The 21,682-nt window shown below is 37.1% G+C and overlaps 1 protein-coding gene across 4 annotated transcripts in view; it reads right to left on the reverse strand.

Moving 5' to 3' along the window:
• Positions 1 to 21,682, reverse strand: part of asic1b (acid-sensing (proton-gated) ion channel 1b) — a 220,704-nt gene that overhangs the window by 129,846 nt on the left and 69,176 nt on the right. The window lies entirely within an intron of this gene.

Consider the following 21,682-nt stretch of genomic DNA (forward strand, 5'->3'; position numbering starts at 1 on the left):
AATGGGAAACAGAAAAAAAGAAATATACATAAATTATTCACGGATTCCTTCATTCATTTAGTTAATTGCAAATTATTTATTTGATTCTTGAATCATTTATTGGATTCAAGTAATTTATATCATTTATTTATACAACCCACACACTGAACCAACTGATTCTATAAAATGAATTAGACTTCCCAAAGCCAGTCAACAGGAACATTTTAGGAAAGTGTGTTTGATAATTGCCTCAGGTTAAATTTATTTTCTCTTTTGACTAATTCACAATATCACATAACTTAACATAAATAAAACTACTAATGGATTCAAAAGGCCCTTAGGACCTTAAAATAGTCCGGCATAATGAACGGACCGTACTTCCGCCCCCCATGGTCTTGTTTTCACTCGCCTCAAATTAAATATGCTGTCTACTTAGACCAGGGGTCTGTAGAGTCTTTCTCGTTGGCGTTTGATAACTCGAGGCACAGATGGCAATATAAGTATGCAATATGAGAGGTGATGCCTCCGTCTAGACCTCTATTCCCGAACGAAGCTCCATCCTCGCACATTCCTCAATACTTAAAAAGCAATAAAGCCACGGCCACAATCCTTCAGACGAGAGTAATTGTACAGGGATCCAACAGCGAGAGTTGAGGATGGGTAAAAATAGCTAGAAGCTGGAAATGAAGATGCATCTGTAGTGGGTGAGAAAAGTGAGGGGCGCTTATAACCCCGAGAAACCGGTGCCGTGTGTAATCCAGTTGTTTTGAGAATATGAGGTTATTGAGCTTTGACTTCTCAGGCCTTTGAATGGGGATTCGGCTCTTGTTGGGAAATGAAAAAGGACCTTGCGAGGGTTTAGATGAGCTCTTGAATGGATACAATCACTTCGCTGTGGAGCAAAATACAGAGGGATTGTTCATGAGCACACCAATCCAAATACACTAGCGCTTAAAGGTTTGGAATGTTTTGTGAGCCTTTGTGAGCATAAAAGACTTCTTTAGAAAACGGTAATAAAAACACTTTATTTCGACGGTCCACTTTAGACATTCTACTAACAACAAGTAACTTTTCAACTACATGTTAACTAACTCTTACTAGAGAATTACTAGACTGTCTGCTTAACATCTGCTCTTTATTTTGAGGTTCCTCAACTGACATTTCACTAACTACAAGTAACTTTGCAACTACATGTCATCAAACTCTCATTACAGTATAAGACTGTCTGCTTAACATCTGCTAACACTTTATTTTGAGGTTCCTCAACTGACATTTCACTAACTACAAGTAACGTTTGCAACTACTTTGCAACTACTTTGTCATCAAACTCTCATTAGAGTATAAGACTGTCTGCTTAACATCTGCTAACACTTTATTCTGATGGTCTGCCAAAAGACATTCTACTAACTACAAGTAACATTGCAACTACATGTCAACTAACTCTTATTAGAGTACTAGTAGACTGTCTGCTTAATATCTGCTGACTCTTTATTTGAATGCTCCCCAATAGACATTCTAAGTAACTTTGTAACTACGTGTCAACTTATTCTACTAACCCGAACCCTAACATCTAACCCTAATCCAACAGTCTACCGACACTCTAATGAGAGTAAGTTGACATGTAGTTGCCAAATTACTTGTAGTTAGTAAAATGTCTAAAGTGTTTCCCAAAAATCTCAATCATTCCCAATGTTTGACCTGTAGTGTATGTGTGGACAACCTTATGTATTCTCCTGAAGCTTGGAAAGTTTAAAAAAATATTCTGTTTTATGTCAAATTTTGGAAGTAAAATGTGGAAGGCACACATTTGAATGTCTTTCAGCTTCATTGCAGCTCATCTCAGTTCCTCACTTGTGATCCAGTTCACGTTTCTGGAGATCTAAGTGTTTTAGTGTAGGTTTGATTTGACGGTGAGAAGGGGCGGACGTTAGTTCGGACCCAATTATCCGAGCCACCCGTAATTACGAGCGTTCAGGCGATGTTGATGAAAGTCTAAGGCGTGTCTCGAAAGGATCGAATTGAAACAACTGTTTAGATGTGAACATGTAATTTCAGGGCTCTCGGGGACAATTACACTTCATTGAGAGGAGACAGCGAATGAATCCTGCCTTCCTTGTAGGTCTATTTGCTTTTGTAAAAAGAAGCATCTTGAACGCATTTAGTTCCCGGTCTGTGAACTTTGACCTCTCTGAGGAGACGTTTACACGACACCGTTATCAACTTTGCCCGTTCATTTACACAACAACTGCGTTTTGGGGGCTTGAAAACAAACTTTTAAAAACAGGCTTTGAAAGTGCATGTTTTTGAAAACGATACCTTTTATCGTCTCAGTGTAAACTACAAAAAACTCAAATTTGTGAAAACAGTAACGTCATGTGCGTGTGTATTACATGTTCGGTCTACATCAATAATATAATATATAATCAACAATGAATCAATCAAAACACCTGCCAATGCTGAATGAATAATTTCTATTAAAAAATGACATTTTTGTATGTATAACAATATTTAGCTGCCTTATTGTACCATATCTGTGCTAAAACGTGCTATTTTTTGTCCTTCATATCTTAGTGTTCCTCAGTTCAATGTGAGAATTTCACATGTTTGTCTCTGAATGAAGTTCTCATGATAATAAGTCCGGCCTTGGTGTGAAATTCATCGCAAGAATTCGACGCTGCCCATGTCTTTCATTTCTCTTTCATGTTTTAATATAATAACTTCCACTATTTCTCTCCCCCCTCCCCATTTTTTTCTCAATTATTTCCTCACTCTGTTTAATCTTTCTTTTTTTGCCCCGTGGGACGTTGCGTTTTGACAGAAAGGAAGGAGCGAAGGCAAGAAATGGATGATGCGGAGGGTGTGCGTGTGGCGGTCTGGCGCAATCTACCGTACTTTAATGTAAAATGCCCACAAGGATTCATCCCAAAGGACACATGCTGAAAACACACACGCACAAAAAAAAAAAAAAAACCTGACTACAGGGGAAGATGATGAAAGCAATGACCAAACCCACACAGACCCAACAGACCCTCAGAGAAGGGAAATAAAGATTCAGACTGCTGATCTAGAACCTTCTGCAGATCACTGACCCCCACGCTGAAAACATCCAGAAGATTCCCTGTCATCCATCAATGACACGCAGGAACCACATCTTTGCTCCTGTGGAACTACACATCACAGAGTAGAAGAGTAGAGTAGAGTAGAGTAGAGTAGAATAGAATAGAATAGAATAGAATAGAATAGAATAGAATAGAATAGAATAGAATAGAATAGAATAGAATAGAATAGAATAGAATAGAATAGAATAGAATAGAACAGAATATATGTATTGCCTTGTAGCGTCGTACTGGAAATATTATATCTTATACTGAATCTAGTTATTTTGTCATCAATAATGAACTTGACTTTATTATAATGATGTGCAAACAATTAGACAAACAACAAACAAATACATTTATACAAATAATTAATTTATAATAAGAAAAGACAAAATACAAAATGTATCTAAATCATAGTAGAACCTTCAAACCAGGGTTTTTATTATCAACTAAAACTAATAAAACTATTAAAAATAAATAAATATACTTATTTTTATATAACTTTTGACTGAAATAAGCTGAAGACCTTCTGGAACTGGAACTAAACTAAAACTGAACTAAAACTAAAATAAAACTAAATAGTAATATTTAGAAAATATGACAAAAAAGCATAATAAAATTACCAAAAATGTAACAACTTAAAATAAAAACTGAAAACAAACAAACAAAAAATAACAAAAACAGCTAATTCAAAATAATAACAATTATATCTAAAAAAATAAATAAATAAAAACACTGATTCAAACACCAGCCAGTGTTAGATTTTTTTTTTATAACAATATTAAGGTGCTTTTTTCTACCATATATGAGCAAAAAAAAAAAAAAAAATAGAGTTTTTGTTCCTCATAACTTAGTGTCACTCGCATTATGGCTGTTTAATGTGAGGAGATAATTTGTGAAATAATTTATATGAAAAAGGTAACACTTTATTTTGACGGTCCCTTTTAGACATTCTGTTGACTACATGTCAACTTACTCTCATTAGAGTATCAGTAGACTGTCTGCTTAATATCTGCTTACTCTTTATTGTGATGTTCCCCAACAGACGTTCTACTAACTTAATAAGTTAATAAGTAACTTTTCAACTACGTCAACTTATTCTAACATCAGTAGTCAACATAATGTGTTAAAGGGACCATCAAAACAAAGTAAAAACAAAAAAGAGTTTCTATATTGTGTATTAGACAGTATAGTATAACAATGTAATCGGCAAAAATCTCTGTCTGAAATAGACTTTGTCTATGATCTAAAAAATGAAGCAAATTCAACAATGCTAAAAATATAAACTGCTGCTGCACAGTGAGTTATTGTTCATAGTTGCGCTGGGTAGGTTTTATTTATCACTCATTATGAATGTGACCTTCACTCACAGGCAGAACAACACTAATACCATCAACAGCAGAGAACTGATGGCTTAACAACACTGTGGCGTAATGACTGCTGCCGCTGGGAAAGGTCACGCCGACAAGCTCTCTTTCCATGGAGAGTCAAACGGCACACAGATCACAATTACACCAGAGACAGAGACAGAAAGAGTCGCATTGTGCCGTTCACACGGGACTTTAGCACTATTGTTCTAGTCGAGTGTCTCCTATTGTTTTTATGAGCGTGTAAATAACGTTTGACGGACGGAGAGTGATTTTCTGCATCTGATCTGCGGTTTCAGAAGCCTCTCCACTACAGGGAAGAGTCCCGTGCATGTTAATGACGTTAGGCGCTCATAAATCTAGTTTAAAGTGCTGCGGTCAGCGTTCAGCGCTCCCACAGGTTCTGCCAACTCTGCCTCCGTCCAATCCCCTCGAAACACAGTGAAGAACAGTCCAGTCCCGCTCTCAGATATCTGTCAGATCCGTAACACTTTCAAAGGTGTGAGCATTTACGGTCAGCAATATGACACTGCCGTTTGTGGGTCATTATCGGCTAATGTCACTTCCTGAAAGGCCGCTCTCCGTCCTGAGGGAACTGAGAATCTACAACCCTCCGTACGCATCACATACAATCTCATAGTAGCCTGGCAACCACACAAACACCCTAGTAACCAAATAGCAGCTTGACAACCACCTAAAATAGTGTAAACTACAATCTCATAGTAGCCTGGCAACCACCCAGAACACCCTAGCAACAACACAAACATTCTAGTAACCACAAAGCAGCTTGACAACCATCGAGAATACCCTAGTTACCACACAAACACCCTAGTAACCACATAGCGGCTTGACAACCACCCAAAATAGTGTAAACTACAATCTCATAGTAGCCTGGCAACCACCGAGAACACCCTAGCAACCACACAAACATTCTAGTAACCACAAAGCAGCTTGTCAACCATCCAGAATACCCTAGTTACCACACAAACACCCTAGTAACCACATAGCAGCTTGACAACCACCCAAAATAGTGTAAACTACAATCTCATAGTAGCCTGGCAACCACCCAGAACACCCTAGCAACGACACAAACATTCTAGTAACCACAAAGCAGCTTGACAACCATCCAGAATACCCTAGTTACCACACAAACACCCTAGTAACCACATAGCGGCTTGACAACCACCCAAAATAGTGTAAACTACAATCTCATAGTAGCCTGGCAACCACACAGAACACCTAGTTACCATATAGCAGGTTGACAGCCACCCAGAACACCCCAGAAACAACATGAAACACCATAGTAACTACACAGCAGTGTGGCAACCACCCAGAATACACCCTAGTAACTACATAGCAGCATGGCAACCACATAGCAAGTTGACAACCACTCAGAATACCCTAGCAACTTCATTATAGCTTGACAATCACCCAGAACACACCCTTGTAACTACATACATTCAGTTCATGAATTCAGATTAATTTACAATTGAACTGAATTATTATTATTATTATTATTATTAATCTATTTTATTAATAATTATGTTCAATATTTTTAATAGTTCAATGTGTTTAACAATACATTAGCAGCCTAGCAACCACACAAAATACCCAAGCAAAGGCATAGAAAATAGGTATTATTAGTAGTTTCTTATTTTATATATATTTATATATATATATATATATATATATATATATATATATATATATATATATATATATATAAAACTGCTACCGTGTATGTTAACATATGGCCCGTGAGATTTGAATGAACAGTCATTTTAAAACATTGAACAATTATATATATATATATATATATATATATATATATATATATATATATATATATATATATATGTATATATAATTGTTCAATGTTTTAAAATGACTGTTCATTCAAATCTCACGGGCCATATGTTAACATACACGGTAGCAGTTGTTGGATTCAGATATACTGAACAGAAGACTGACATCTTGTGAATCATTTATTGTGCCCATATTCAAACCTATTAAAACATAAACACAACCATCTGCTTTGGCTGAAAGACAAAAAGCCACAGATTAAAAACAAAGCTCGAGTTGCAATTCTCTAAAGTCCTATAAACACATTAATCATAACTGATCCATCCCAGTATATCTGTTTCCCCGTCGAAAACATGTAACCCAGAGTCAATTTGGATCTGCACAAATGGCCTTGTTCTATCCACAATCATCATCCAGGCAAGAAAAACATTGAAGCTATTATGACAAAAAATGGGGGTTTCACAGAAAAATTACAACTGAAATAAGAGGCTGAAGTGGAGCGGTCTAGACTCGCACTCTCAAAACGCAACAAAACAACGATCCCATCTACACAAACCCTCTAAGCCTATAGGTCACTTCAATTACCGTCAGCCCAGGCGATCCTGATTGTGTTTCTTGAAGACCCTCGGTGATGCCATCATCGTCCCGCTCATTCATTTTAATGAGGCTCGGTGCTTGGATGGTAATGACCAATCTTTTTCAGGGCCATTATGAAGATAATATCTTTGGTACTATCAGGGCAGTAAAAAGTATGGGACAATAAACATAAAAAAATACACTTTCTCCACTGTACTGCAATGAAATACACCTTTGTTTACTGTAGCTGACTTCTGGTTATGTATTTGATTATCTCAATGCACACATTCAAATATAGCAATGTGCTAAAAACACCTTAAGGCTGGAATACACTACACTACTTTGAAAAAAAAAAAAACATTTTAAACACTTCATTATAAAAAGTATGCATCATACACTTGACAACTTTGTAAATATTTACAGAGAAAAAACTGGGCATCATACACTAAAAGGAAGAGGATCTAACACTAAGATACTTAAAGTTTCAAGAACAAAATAACATGTCATTTACTAGAGGTTCTGACAAAATGTTAATTGCTGCAGTCTATTTAAAATGGAAATGAAGCAAAGTTTGCATTATTTAGTAAGCTGATATTCACTCTAATATATAACAAAATATATAACAAACAAGATTAATGTAACCATTTTAAAGAAAAAGGGATGTTTCGTTATAGCTTTTGGAGCAAGAGTGCCGCCATCTTGCAATACCACAGCGCGAGACGTCACGGGGTTGGTTGTCTTCGATGTCTTGCCTGAGGTACATAGATCTAGCACGTTTCTCAGAACAAAAACTAAACAAAATCGCACCATGTACGACCAGCTTAATATAAGCATTTCTTTACTGTTTGAACACATTATTATTGTTCTCAAATGGAGGAAGACAAACTTGAAAGGAATGTTGAGACCGTAATTGATTACGCATTTGAGCCGATACGGCAAGGTGCCGTCAATTTGCCACTTCTATAATTCAAAGTGACATCAAAAACCACAAATCCCTTTACTGTAAGGCTATAAATGTCACAATCAGCTGCAGGGTCATTGTTTAGTAGAACGAAATAATAACATGATGTTTCTTTCCTTCATCCACTCTGAAAGACAGTTCAAATCAGTGCATTGACGCAGTGCTGTTTTCATCTGCACTGTAAAAAATATATATTTTTTAATGAATTAGAGCAACTTTTTACAAATCGTTTGCCAAATTACATATATAAATAACTATAGGCCTAGAGTAAACAATAGTGTGATGAGTGAGTGATTTGTGAACGCAGTGGCAAGTGCTGTGCGGTCGATGGAGCAACTTCATGCCTAAGTTTGTTGGTGCGGTGAATTACTAAATTGCCTGAATCAAAAGTATTTTTCTCAATGTAATCTTCCTCCAAAAAATGTTCACTGCATACTCATGACATCAGCCCTCATTGAAGGGTTCTTCCTTTTCAGCGCCACTAGCCAGTGAAGCAGTAACGTTACGTTCTCGTTATCTTTTTTTTTTTTTGCCCTTTGCTTTAACGCTGTAAAAATAATTTCTACAACCATGAGCAATACAGTAGTGCCCCTCCTTTTGACTTATGATGTGGCTTTCCAGTTTCCATCTTTAAATGTCTCTGTCTTTAAGTTTCCCTGTCAGTCCTCTACTGTATATCTACAGTATGTACCTCAGGCAAGACAACCAACCCTGTGACGTCTCGCGCTGTGGTATTGCAAGATGGCGGCACCCTTGCTCCAAAAGCTATAACAAAACATCCCCTTTTCTTTAAAATGGTGACATTAATCTTGTTTGTTACATATATGTTTTATTAAATTGGAAATAAGTTTATTAAATAATGTAAACTTGACTGACTGCTTCATTTCCACCTTAAAATGATTAATTAATTTGAATGAATTATTAAAAAAATCAGTTGGAGTGAATGATTCAATGACTCACTTATAAATACTTCACTTGTTTGATTACTGGATGAATCAGTGTTTTTGAAAAATTCTCTTACATTCTATACATTTACGTCAGTACTTCTGTAATAATTTGAATATTTCATTTGTAACACAGAGATAATGATACAGTGTGGTTGAAAAAACTGTTTGTGAAGATGTTTCATACATATACATGACAACTGCTCTCTCTAGCTCAGTGCCAATGCAGATCTGAATGTTCTTTTGTGATTTTGTCAAAGATTTAATAGACAGACAAATCGTTGTCATTTTACTAGCAATGGCTAAAAAAACACAGTATTAACAATATAGAATCTGACATGGAAGTGTTGAATTGTTCAGCGTCCTTTTAAAATGATCAAGAAAATGTGTCTGAATTGGCCAATTGATTGACACAGCTGGTCTGATTATGGGTTTGGAAAGATCTGAAGCTTTGTACAATTTCCCAGAGACACTGAATCCACATTTCAGCCAAGCGCATCTTTGGCCGATAGCCCTTTTGCCACACTCCAGACTAACACTTGAGAACACTAAGTTCTACGGATGGTGGCGCCAGCACCTGATTTGTTAGCGCTGGGGAAAATTTGATAAAGTTAGTTTAATCATAAAATTACAATTATTTTGCATTAATAAGTGCAGTTAAAATTAAATTTTATTTACAACAGTAATGTGCAAAAACCTAATTTTATAGGGAGAATTTAAATATTCTACTCATAATAAATGTACCATTGTTGTTCTATATAGTATCGTACTGAACTGACCGACAGCTTCAGTGATTATAAAAGGAGCACTCTTTACTTGCTTTCTGTGTAGTTTTACAAATCATCTTTAAAAATAACATTAAAATTGGATAATATTTAGAGGTTTGAAGTTCTGGAAAACCTGTGAAGCACTTGAAATCCCTTGAAAAGTGCTTGAATTTCACTCTCAAAAGGTTGTACGAACCCTGAGATGAATAAAACATTTGACTATTTCTGCCACAATACCATGGTTACAGTAAGCACTGCTACATTAAATCCATGGTGAATGTTGGTGATTTTTAGATTGAAAAGCCTTCAAAAACTTGTTTGTTCATGGCACAATGTTTCGCCTTGTTTCCATGTCAGCGCTGTTTGTTCTGATATCTGTGGTTCATAACATAATTCTGTTATGTTTCTTATATGAAACAGAAATGGCAGCTCTTATCAGTTGGGCAACATGGTGGTGGAACCAGTGCGACCTCTAACAAAATTTAGTCGCAACGGCAGGAGAAATGTTTGGAAAATGCAGCCATTTGGTTGCAGTCTGCAGCTCTGAAACAGACGTGAAACTGCCACACTGGAGCCATCATTAGCCTTCTGTCTGTAGAACTCATTTTCTCTCGCACACTAGTTACCACTCTGTTTTTCACCAGAGTCCTCTGGGACACGCTGGCCACATTTTCAGCCGTTTGCAGTTTTTTTTCCTGCCGCTCACAGGCGATTAGGTGAGTAATTACGCCCCATGCGTCCCAGTAAAGTCATGTGTGAAATTCAATCCCATCTCTGCGACATAAATCACACAAGCAGTCTGCAAAACTATCACTCACAACAAAAAACTAATTTAATTAAGTCACCCCGGTTTCTCATTGCAGTACATCAACTGGAACTACAATACCCATAATGCACTTCTCAGTATTTATGCAGTCAGTGATACTCTTTTTTTCACTGTGGAAGTTAAAAGTGTGACTGCTAAAGATCGAACATAATTTTTTGGTTAAACACATTTTTAATTGTATCTCCAGATGTCTTTAAAACAGCAGCCAGAGACTGTACGACAGTGTCAGGCCGTCTTAATTTCCCTTCAGCAGAAGTCGAATGTATGGTTTATGAACACAGACTCTCCTGTGATGTCAAGCGGAGCAGGACCCTCTTATATCCGCAGGACCAGTGTGCACTTCAGCAGCCAAATGAAGTAAATCAGGGTCCCTGGGTGACAACGGCCCAAGATGTTTCCACATCTGAACCTTATCAAAATGCATAAACGCAATTAAAGTGACTGATTCACAGTGACCCAGAATACCCTAGAAACCATCTAAAACATCCTAGCAACAGGATATTGGCAACTGCATAGAAGCCTGGCAACCACTGAGAATACCTTAACAACAGGATAGCAATGTGCTAAAACTACACAAAACAGTTGTTGGTGGAAAAACAGCTAACTACTGCTAAATTCATATTTGAATAGTTATACCGAGAGTGAAAAGTACATAAAGAAGCAGTAACTGGAAAGTATGTACTTGAGTATGTACCTAGAAGACCAGTATTGGGACAATATCAGGGATGTGGCCTCGTCCAGCTCGGGTCATTTCCCCGCACTTTTCGGCGTGATTAAGCACAACAAATCCTGAAATACATGCCAAAAAAATCTTTAAAAAATCCACTAGAAAAGCAACGTAAGACATACTATTTTCAACATACTCTGAACTGGGATGAACTAATACTCATCTTGCATACTTAAAGGGATATTTCACCGCTGGAAAGATGAATGTGTATTAAATTGTGTCATTTATGTAGTAGAAATGTGAAATTATTTTAGAAGTTGGTGCCTTCTAGACTGAGGCCCCGTCCACACTACTGCGTTTTAGTTTAAAAACGGAGACCTTTTGCTACGTTTGCACCTCCCGTCCACACTAAAACGGCAAAAACGGAGACCCAAAACGGAGAAGTTTAGAAACGCTGCCGACCCGTTTTTCGTTTTGAATCTCCGGAGGGCGTTTTAGTGTGGACGGGTCAAAACGGAGGACTTTAGAAACGATGACGCAGAGGCTCACGCTCGGCTCTATGATTGGGTGTCATCAGTCATGGAGTATACACAGGTAATATTCAGTAAACTTCACCTGCTGGAACAGTTTCTTACAGTAATAAACTGCCGCGTCTCAGGCGCGGTAAACGCGTGCATATGTTATAAATAGAACCGACGCCTATTTTTCATGCGATACGTGTTGGAAGCGTTTCCAGGCAAAATAGAATAGGAAAATATGTAATTTTGACACAAATACATATTAATAAATGACATCTTGATGTTTGAAAGCATTTTTTTACAGTCTATGTCTGAAAGTCTCTATGTTTACACCGGCACGCGCATGCCCAGTGTTGGTGAATAGTCACGTGATCCGCGTTTTCAGTCGTTTTAATGTGGACGGAGATCAATTCTAATACGCAGCTAAAACGCTGGTGTGGACGGAGATCGTATTCGTTTTAATTCTCCGTTTCTAAACGAAAACGCAGTAGTGTGGACGGGGCCTGAGAAAAGCCAGAAGATGTATGTTTGGCTCATGTGGATGAAAGACAACAACTCCCATAACGCACTTGCTTCACTGCCCTACGAGGCCACTCCCAAGCCACGACCTACCGGTTACAGAGGGCAGTATCGGAAGAAGTGATACAACTAGGCTACTAGTTGACTCGAAACTGAAAAAACGGCGTTTTATCGTGAGTCTCCGTGACGAGTTAGTTGATAAATTAATTTAAATACTAGCGTACGATACTATGCGGAACGAGCTCCTACTACTGGCTGTAGTCTCTCGCCTCTGGACAAAAAAGCCTCCGATGACGCTAAATGACGATTTTTGCGTCATCTGAGGTTTTTTTCCAGACACACAATACAGAAATCTCTCGTCTCAGGAGGACATGAGGGAGGGAAGCACGGTCATTCGAAAATACTACCGGGTTTCTACTGATACAAAGCTTAATGCTAATCGGTGAAGTATCCCTTTAAGCAGTGGTTCACAAACTATTTTACTTTAGGACTGGTTTTACATCAAGTGGTGATCAACAAAAGCACCAAAACATAGACTGAAATGTGTTAAAGTTACAATGAACTGTATAGATCCAATAATACATTTCATTTTTTTTTGCATGAACATGTAAAGGCATAAAAAAAACCCCAGCAGAATTGTAATTTTACCATATTTAGAGGTTGAGTGTTTGGTTTTTCTAAGAAATTTTGATAATGCTAACAATGAAAGATTTACTGCATGTGCTCGTTGCAAGTATTTAATTTGATGGTAACACTTTAGTTTAGGGTCTAATTCTCACTATTAACTAGTTGCTTATTAGCATGCATATTACTAGGATATTGGCAGTTTATTAGTACTTGTAAAGCACATATTAATGCCTTATTCTGCATGAACTTATTCAATATCCCTTAATCCTACCCAATACCCAACTAACTATTAACAGGAAGTAATTAGGATTTTTTGGGGGGAAAAGTAATAGTTAATTGTTAGTTAATAGTGAGAATTGAACCCTAATCTAAAGTGTGACTGTTTCGCAAACTTCATGTTGGATTTTGTTTTGTTACAATAGAGCCTTATCTTGTTAGTATTGCTCAGGCGTCTGGATTCTCCACATGGCTTTCAGAGCGGGTCCCTCCCTGGATTTACACGGCACATGCCTACATCGACAGCATTTTAAACTCAAACAAAAGCCCTCGTTGGTCACAAAAACCCAGACTAGCAGTCGTTTGTGCAAGGGACTTGGGGAATGCTCGCGGATCTGATGTGTGGATAAAAGCAGAAAGTCAAGCGCCTTCTCACTGCTGTCCAGGTCGACATGAAAGGAATGAATTAACAGTCTCGCTGCCCCATCTGAGGGGTACCGAAAGGGGTTAGTTGTGTCGGCCCGAGCTAAATGAGAAATGAAGGACCTGGACCTGGCGTCGTCCGCCGCATGGCAATCGCGTCCCAATGCATGAATATCAAAGCGCCCGCTTGACGGACAACTAAGGCATCTGACGGCCCTTTGACAATAATGAGGTCGGCGGAACAAGACTGATAGGCTGGATATTATTGCGGACGCATCTCGCGCATGATCAAGCGCTGAAGGTCCTCAGCTGCTCTCTGATTTAGGAGGGGGCAAAGCTGGAGGCTTAGCAGGGAGTCAGCGGCTCTAATTTATGTACCGCCGCGTGTTTTATCTCCTCACGAGCGCTCATCAACTCTAGGGCCGTGAAACTTTCTCTAAATCCCTCTATCTGTATTAAAGAGGGAATTGGGGTGGAGTGAATATGAACGTCGTAAATATATGTGCGAATTTCGGTCGTCTCGTTGTCTCTGATTAATTAACACCGGGGCTATCTCTACGCCCGTCTGGCCCGTATGACACAAAAGGACATTGTAAGGCCGGGGATGTGCATGTGAAGCTCCGTAGATAGAATTACGCTGGGGAAAAAAGGGAGCGGGCTCGATCTCCGGTTCTTGAAGTCTTGACTGCGTATAATTATCAGTCGGAAGTTATAATAGAACTCATAGGGAGGCAAACTAGTGTGCTAATTCTCACCTCATCATGACATTGACTGCTGTGAAGCTAACTGTATTAATATTGCACTTATGAGCAAGCGGCAGGTATAAAGTCTTCATTTTGTTCTCTTTCTTTCGAGATTAAACATAGCTTGACCTTTAATTGTGATGCTTGAAGAGTTGGCCCACAGTATACGCCATACAAATCAAAGAATTCAAGACCCCTAAAGGTCTGTCATACTTAATGTGGACTGAACTACATCTCATTGTGAGGAAACCTACTGCTTTGATTGATTAAAAAGAAAAGGTGGCCGCTAACTGAATGCACTCACCGCGGTTTTCACGTCAGGTGCGGAACGAGTACAAAGAGACATTGAATGTAAGAGACGAGAGAGCAGATCCGCCGTGATTACACGTCGACCCAGTTTCTCCGGTCTTGTGAATGAAGATTGTAAACATCAAAAGCATTCAGAACAAACAGAGCCGCCCGCGTGGGAAACGGTCATACAGGAAGATGTCATGTAATTTTGCAGTAATGATACACTCTGGTTGATGGAAGCTGCACCTTCATGTCTGGGTTCATGGTGCTGGATGGGCTTCAGATACCGTGGTAGAGCTCATTACCAGGAAAAGTGAACCTAAGTGAAGTGTGACCTCTCTAAACTCGAGCAATCCCACCATCCACGAGTTATTCTGTGGATGGAACCCGTTCTGGAAAACTCACAGGATATGTTTAGAGAGAAATAATAGCGTATATTATGCAACAATAAACACCTCAGGCAGTAGTAGGATAAAACTGCTTTCACACGACATCATTACGTGCATGTTTAAATTAAATTGTTATTTTAAAAAACATATTTTTTCCTATTTTGGGGTTTTTACAAAATCACAATAAATAAATAAAAAATTATTTAAAATGTTTAAAATGAAAAATACAAATTCAAAACATTGAATCAATTTATATATATAAAATCTAAATATTTAATTAATGCAAAAATATGATCCAAACTGCATAAAATGTAAAGAAATGTAAACACTTTTTATGTTTAAAAGAATATAGCCTATAAAATTAAAAATAGAAAGTGTAACATAATAAAAAAAAATGGTAAATATGATCCAAATATATGATCTAATATATCGAAAATATAAATATTTAATAAATGGAAAATGCATAAAATAAAAATGTACAGAAAAAATAATAAAAAAGAATCCAAACAGCATAAATTGATTAATTAATTAGTTATTTAAAACAAGTACAATAAAACAAATCAAGCACTCTGATAAAATATTAGGTCTAGAAAAAGATACCAAAAATAACTGTTTCTCGTTATTTTCATTCTAGTTTAAAGTTTCAAATTTGCATATCATGTGCAGTTTACATGCTACAAATATAGTAAGAATAGGCATAATGAATAAAGAGCCGAACAAAATGGTGTACTGAAGGACAGGTACACGGGCACAAGGCCAGTGACAACCCAACCATGTCATTCAAAGTCATCTCCATTCAAAAAGAAAATGCAATCTACATGCAAAAGAGATAAACGCCCTCCATCATTGATTATTCCCAAACACAGTCTGCCCGAAAGACAGTGACGCTGCAGTCGGTGAAGAGCTAATCCCAAAGGCTGAGGTTTCCATAATATTATATTTATCCACCAGACACATCCTGAAGAGCAATCTAACAGAAACGGCACCGTAAGCAGTGGATTTGCACAGCGCCCATTAAGTCATTAATTCTTAAAGAGGGATACCTCACGCCATCCTCGATCAATAATCAAACGTGTCATGCTAGATTGGTGCGGGCGCTGAGGCCGTAATCGACCCCTCGCGTGGCTGATCATTAACGGCAACATTCATTGGAAACGCTCTTGTTTTGCCAGCACTATCTGAGGTGTTTAATTGCCTTCCACAGAGCGTCTGCCACGAGGAAGAGAGTCATGTGTCCCGCGAGTGCTTCGAGGATGTGCTATCGACTCGGGTGTTGGGTGCACGGTGTCGACTGGATAGCTCTTTCGCTCGATATCTTCGGCAGCTGGCTGTGTATTAATGATCCTCCGGTGCGCAGGGCTTTACCCACGTCCCATCGCTGCCAGAAATAGGCCTACAAACTAATCAGCCAATCGTGGGGTGTACTGTACAGATGAGACCTATATCAGGTACAGAGCTGGTTCAGGTGTTTGGGGGAAATTTCACAAGGATATGGCGGCAAACGCGGGGCACGGGCGTTTTCCATCACCACTAATTTGACACTGACTGCTTTTAAATGTCTTCTGCGATCTATCATTAAAAACATGATTTTGATGTGCGACCACACGGCTTCTGTGCTTCTGGCCTCACTTCTGATGGCCTTTTATTACACCGTCAAACTTTTATCGCCGTGTCATTTGGCAGAGCTCGACTAGAAGGACGGGAAGAGGAACACTGAGAGAATTTTAAAAAAGGGCCGGAGGCATCAGATGTAAATTAGCAGAAAGGAGCGACATTTGGACTGTCACACTATACGACAGTCTGGATTAACACTCTTTATTAGGTCAAGGCCAACTTTAACCCAGGTTTGTCAAAATATCACTGCTTTTAACCATTATAAAAGAAATAAGCCATGTGTTACGTGATTTCACTAAGATTTTAGATCAAAATAACTGTATTGGAAAATACATAAGTAAAAGAACTCTTTTTGGATGATATAAAATAGAAAATGTAAAATAGCTATATTAAATAAAATAGCATAAAATCAATATAAATAAAAATATAAATAAATAAAAATGATAAAACAAACAAATAAATAACTAGCTGTAACTAAGTTGGTAGTACAACCAAATAAAGGGTCTATGGAAAAATGTTGTATTATTCTTTCTAGAATACAATAACTCACATAAAACTTTGTGGCTTTCTGCTTTGAAAGGGTTCTAACCACCATTCAGTGATAAACGATAAACGTTGCTTAAACTTGAACTAAAATTAGACAATATCATTGGAATCACTTTCAGAATGATTTTTTCCAGCTGATGAGCGATAAAAACACTGACAGCCAATCGGAATCCATCCTGCTTTAAAGAGCTCAAGCAGCAGACGATAAAACTGCAGAGCGTTTAGAATAAACTGAATGATATCATCCACTGGTGTGGACGCTAGGATAGTTATCGTTATAGTTGTCTTTATAGTTATCGTTCTTGGTGTGAACGGGCCTTTACTATGGCAGGATTATCTTTTGTCCTGCAGCATCTCTACCTGTATAATAATGAATTATTTCTCACCAGTTATGAATAGAAAAACAAAATTGCATGCTAATTTCCTTGGGGAGCCACTAAATGGAGTTTGTTGCATTAGCCCAAACAAACTCCAGGCTGTTTATCATGGGTCAGTTCGTCATTACTGTGCTCAGTCAGGCTGTTTCGGTCGCTCTAATCTCAAGTTACACTTCAGGACTTTCTGCCTTCGCTGCATTTACAGGCATAACATGCACAGAAAGTTATTATAACCTCACCGGTTAAACCCTCAAACCCCTGCGATAGCCATCTAACACCATGTGTGCTTAATTACAACTCTTCCCCACATACTTCCAATGTATTCAGAGAATATATATACATAATAATATAATAACTCAGTGCCATAATGAGCCTGCCACTGTGATTTTTTTTTTTTTTTACAATTGTATATTATATTTTTATATTTTATAAATCTATATAAATGTATATATTTAAAATAAATAAATCATTTTTAAATAAAATAGTATATTTTTTAACTAAATATTTATTTTTACATTGTAGTATTTTAAAATAAATTATTTATTTTTAAAATGTTATTAATAATTTTATTTTGTTAAATTAGAAATAACATTTTAAAATAAAAATGTATATTTTAAATAAATATTTTTAATTTTCTAAATACAATTTTATATTTTTAAATAAAATTTTGTTTTTTAAATATAATTTTAGAATTCAAGAATTTGACAATTATTTTTATATTTGTAAAATTTATCATTTTATATTGTAAAATAAATATAAATATAAATATAAGTATATATATATATATATATATATATATATATATATATATATATATAAAATGCATTTTTCAAATGATAAATTTTTAATAAAAATGTATATTTTAAAGTAATTTTATATTCGTAAAATAAATACATAAATATTTTTAACATACAATTTAATATTTCTTTAAATAAAAATGTATATTTAAAATGTCAAATCAATAATTTTATATTGTAAAATAAATAAATAAATGTGTCGTATTGAATTTAATCTGAAATAATAATTAGCAGATTTGTGCAGAATGATTTTAATCAGTAATGAGAATCGAATAATGATCCACATTATCATTTTATCTTAAAAAGCATTATTGTTCAATTTAACCTAAAAAAACGCTGCAAATTTAGAGTCCTCTGCCTCTTCATCGCTCTACAAAAAGGTGTATTTGAAATTACAGTACATAGACGCTGTGGCCCAAGCCACCATCACAGCTGACAGTTTGTTGAAAAGCTGTGCTTTAGTAAAGTTTCAACCAAACGTATTAGTCTTTGATGTCAGGCGGTTTGATCTATTACTAATTTATCTAAAAAAAAACACTACTTCCCTCACAGAGCAGTGGCGTTTCTCCACACCACAGCGACGATCCCCAGCTCACTGTAGACGGAGGCTGGATATTTGATCTGTCGCTGGTCTCGGGACGGCTGTCGAGTCCCCACAGCAGGTGCCCGTGGCGTTATTTGCATCTCTGCCGGAAACGAGCATGTGAAGATGACTGCAGGCGGCCCGACCCTGCTGGAACGGACCACTCGACCGCAGCCAAGGACATCGAGGGAAGTGTGTTGAGTCAACATGCGGCCTCCTTTAAAACAGCACAAAAGATCTTATCCACGTCATTCCAGCCTCATTCTATAAAGAGCTGCGTTCACAGGTGAAGGATATGCCGTTCGGGCCTTCAAAGTGAGACGTTTTGTGACACTGATGTTACAGTATATTGTTCATTTAGATGCATTACTTCAAGAGAGCTGGAATGGGGACATATTTGATGTTTAACAGGGTAAATCTCATGAAACATGTCTGGGTCACATAAAAACATGATAGATAAATACCTTTATAAATAACCTCAAAGTGCAAAGATATTTAAAATAATAATAATATATTATTTTGGAGTGTGACATTATCATTACTGCAAAATGGTGTCAAATTCAAAACATTTTACTCTTTAAACCAGATACATACATCAATTATATATAAATGCTTTACAGTTAAAACAACATTTTTATTTTTACATTAGTTTTTATTTATTAATCTAAATCTAAATGTATTAATCATAAATATTATATTTATTCATTTAATACATTTTAGGGTCAAATATGACCCAGACATGTTTTTGTGAAACTCAATCAAGAACTTCACAGTGAAATTTCACTGTGGGCGGAGTTACGTAGAGTGACATTACATAAACTCGCTAAAACATGGACAAAAAAACAACAACTAGGGCCTCTTCTGCTGTCTCCATTTCATCTTCTTGCCTCAGAAAAGCAATCTGCATTTATTTGCTTCATCTGTGACTGTTGATTTGCACTTTGACCCCGACAGTAGCAAGATCTACTACAAGAAATGATGCCAAGACATGGATTTGGTCCATTTCGCCAACACGCCTCCATGTGTTTTTACACAAGGAATATCAAAAACAATCAGAGCCGTGACCTTCCGTGCCCCACATCTGCAACGGCGATGAGAGAAACGCACACAAATGCGTCATTGACTCACTTGAGGGCTCATGAATATATTTGCATATGACACCTCTGATCTGTCTCGATCATCTGGAGGAGTCAGAGTTCAGCTGCATATCTAATACGGCTAAATAAACTCAAAACTAACCTCCATAGTAGAGAAATGTACGTTGATCCGATGTCACATGAGCGTTTACATCTGCATAAATGCGGTCGAGCATTACTTAGATTAAATATGCAAGTCATGCAGCCGTTTAGCGGCGCAGTATTTATGGGACAGGTCGGCGGGCCACGCTGACAGGCATAAAGATGGAAATGAAGCCCATTTGAGCGGACGGGGAAGGGCACATCGATGACAGATTGGTATTCCCTGCCAACACTCAGATTTCAAGACAAACGTTCAAGTTTGAGAGTACCTTGTGTTCCCGCTCTGGTTCATTATTCTTTAGGACTACTTCAGCAAATATAAGTTCTTACAGTGAACCAAACCATGTCACGACATCTTTAAGAAGCCTCGCATCCTCCAGGGCTCGACAATGCCATTGTTTCACTTACGTTTGCGACTAAATATAGATGTGAGCAAAAGGCTAAGTGAGTTCCTTAAAGGGATAGTTCACCCAAAAATTTAAATTCTGTCATCATTTACTCACCCTCAAGTTATTCCAAGCCTGTATGAGTTTCTTTCTTCTGTTGAACACAAAAAATATATATTTTGAAAAATTCTGGTAACCAGACAGGTAGCCTTTGACTTATGAAAGTCAATAGCTACTGTCTAAAATGGCTAAAAAAAATCAATTTTATGAAATTTAAGGACATAAACAGCTTAAATATCTTAAAATCAGCATGAAATGGATGTTGCGATTGTCTTTCTTCCTTATTGGGACATATATCAGAGTGAAATGGCTTCTGGAACAAGAACACATGTTGGGCGGGGCTTGATTTGGTTCATGGGGAATTAATAGAGTGCATTAGTGGCCGCCCACTTTTTAAGCAGTGTTCGTTCCGAGGTATTTTCTCTCTTAATTTCTCCCATAGGGATTTTAAAAAGATCTTGGTTAAAACGTTTTAAGCCATGAGCCAAGCCAACCAGCTATGAGGTGAATCAACATTACAAACTTTGATTTGAGGCAAAAAAAAAAAAAAAAAAAAACTATTTGAAATTTGGACAAAAAGAAAAAGGTACAAGACTGTGAACTTAACAGCTTTAGTGATGAAAACAACTACAATCCCATTAAGCATTGCAAACAACAATCAAAATAGAAATGGTCGATATGAAAGTATTAATTAATTAATGTTGATTATATACAAAAACACTATATTTTAACTTTTTATCATATTCAAATATGTCAAATCGATTACTTGCAGTGCTTCATGGGAGTGGATGGAGGTAAAGAGATCTTTTGGCACATTTTGCTCGTTTAAACTCTCTAATTGGTGGAATTTTGTACAGCATCATGGGTAATGTAGTCTTTCACCACTAATTCAATGTTAAACACGATTATTTTAAAACTAAGTTGAAATAATGCAGGCTGGCGTCTTGAACAGAAGCAAAATACCATCGATTAACAACCTCGTAGCTCTCAGTAACGCTACGCTGTCTTTAAAGATTTAGAAGTTATTGTTAAAAATCTAAAATATTTCACTGACTGTTGCGCTCTTGGATGGTTGTGGTTTGCTATTGGTGGAGCTCATGTGAGTGACAGGTTTCCCCGCCCTCACATCAGTCAACACATCATCAGAGAAGAGATGTCGCTGCAAGAGGGAGGGGAAGATATTTTGATCAAAGATTACGAGGCACATGAATTAAAAAAGTAATAAATCATGTTTAAAAAACTACAATTGTCGATTTTCATTGCATGGTGACTTAAAATGGTATAACAAAGGTCTTTATTGTAGGAGGTCTTACATTTGAGGATGGGAAAAAAAATGGGAATCATGATACAGCCTGATGTAATTAAAC

Source organism: Scardinius erythrophthalmus (assembly GCF_964197995.2).
Source record: "Scardinius erythrophthalmus genome assembly, chromosome: 14".
NCBI classification, from domain to species: domain Eukaryota; kingdom Metazoa; phylum Chordata; class Actinopteri; order Cypriniformes; family Leuciscidae; genus Scardinius; species Scardinius erythrophthalmus.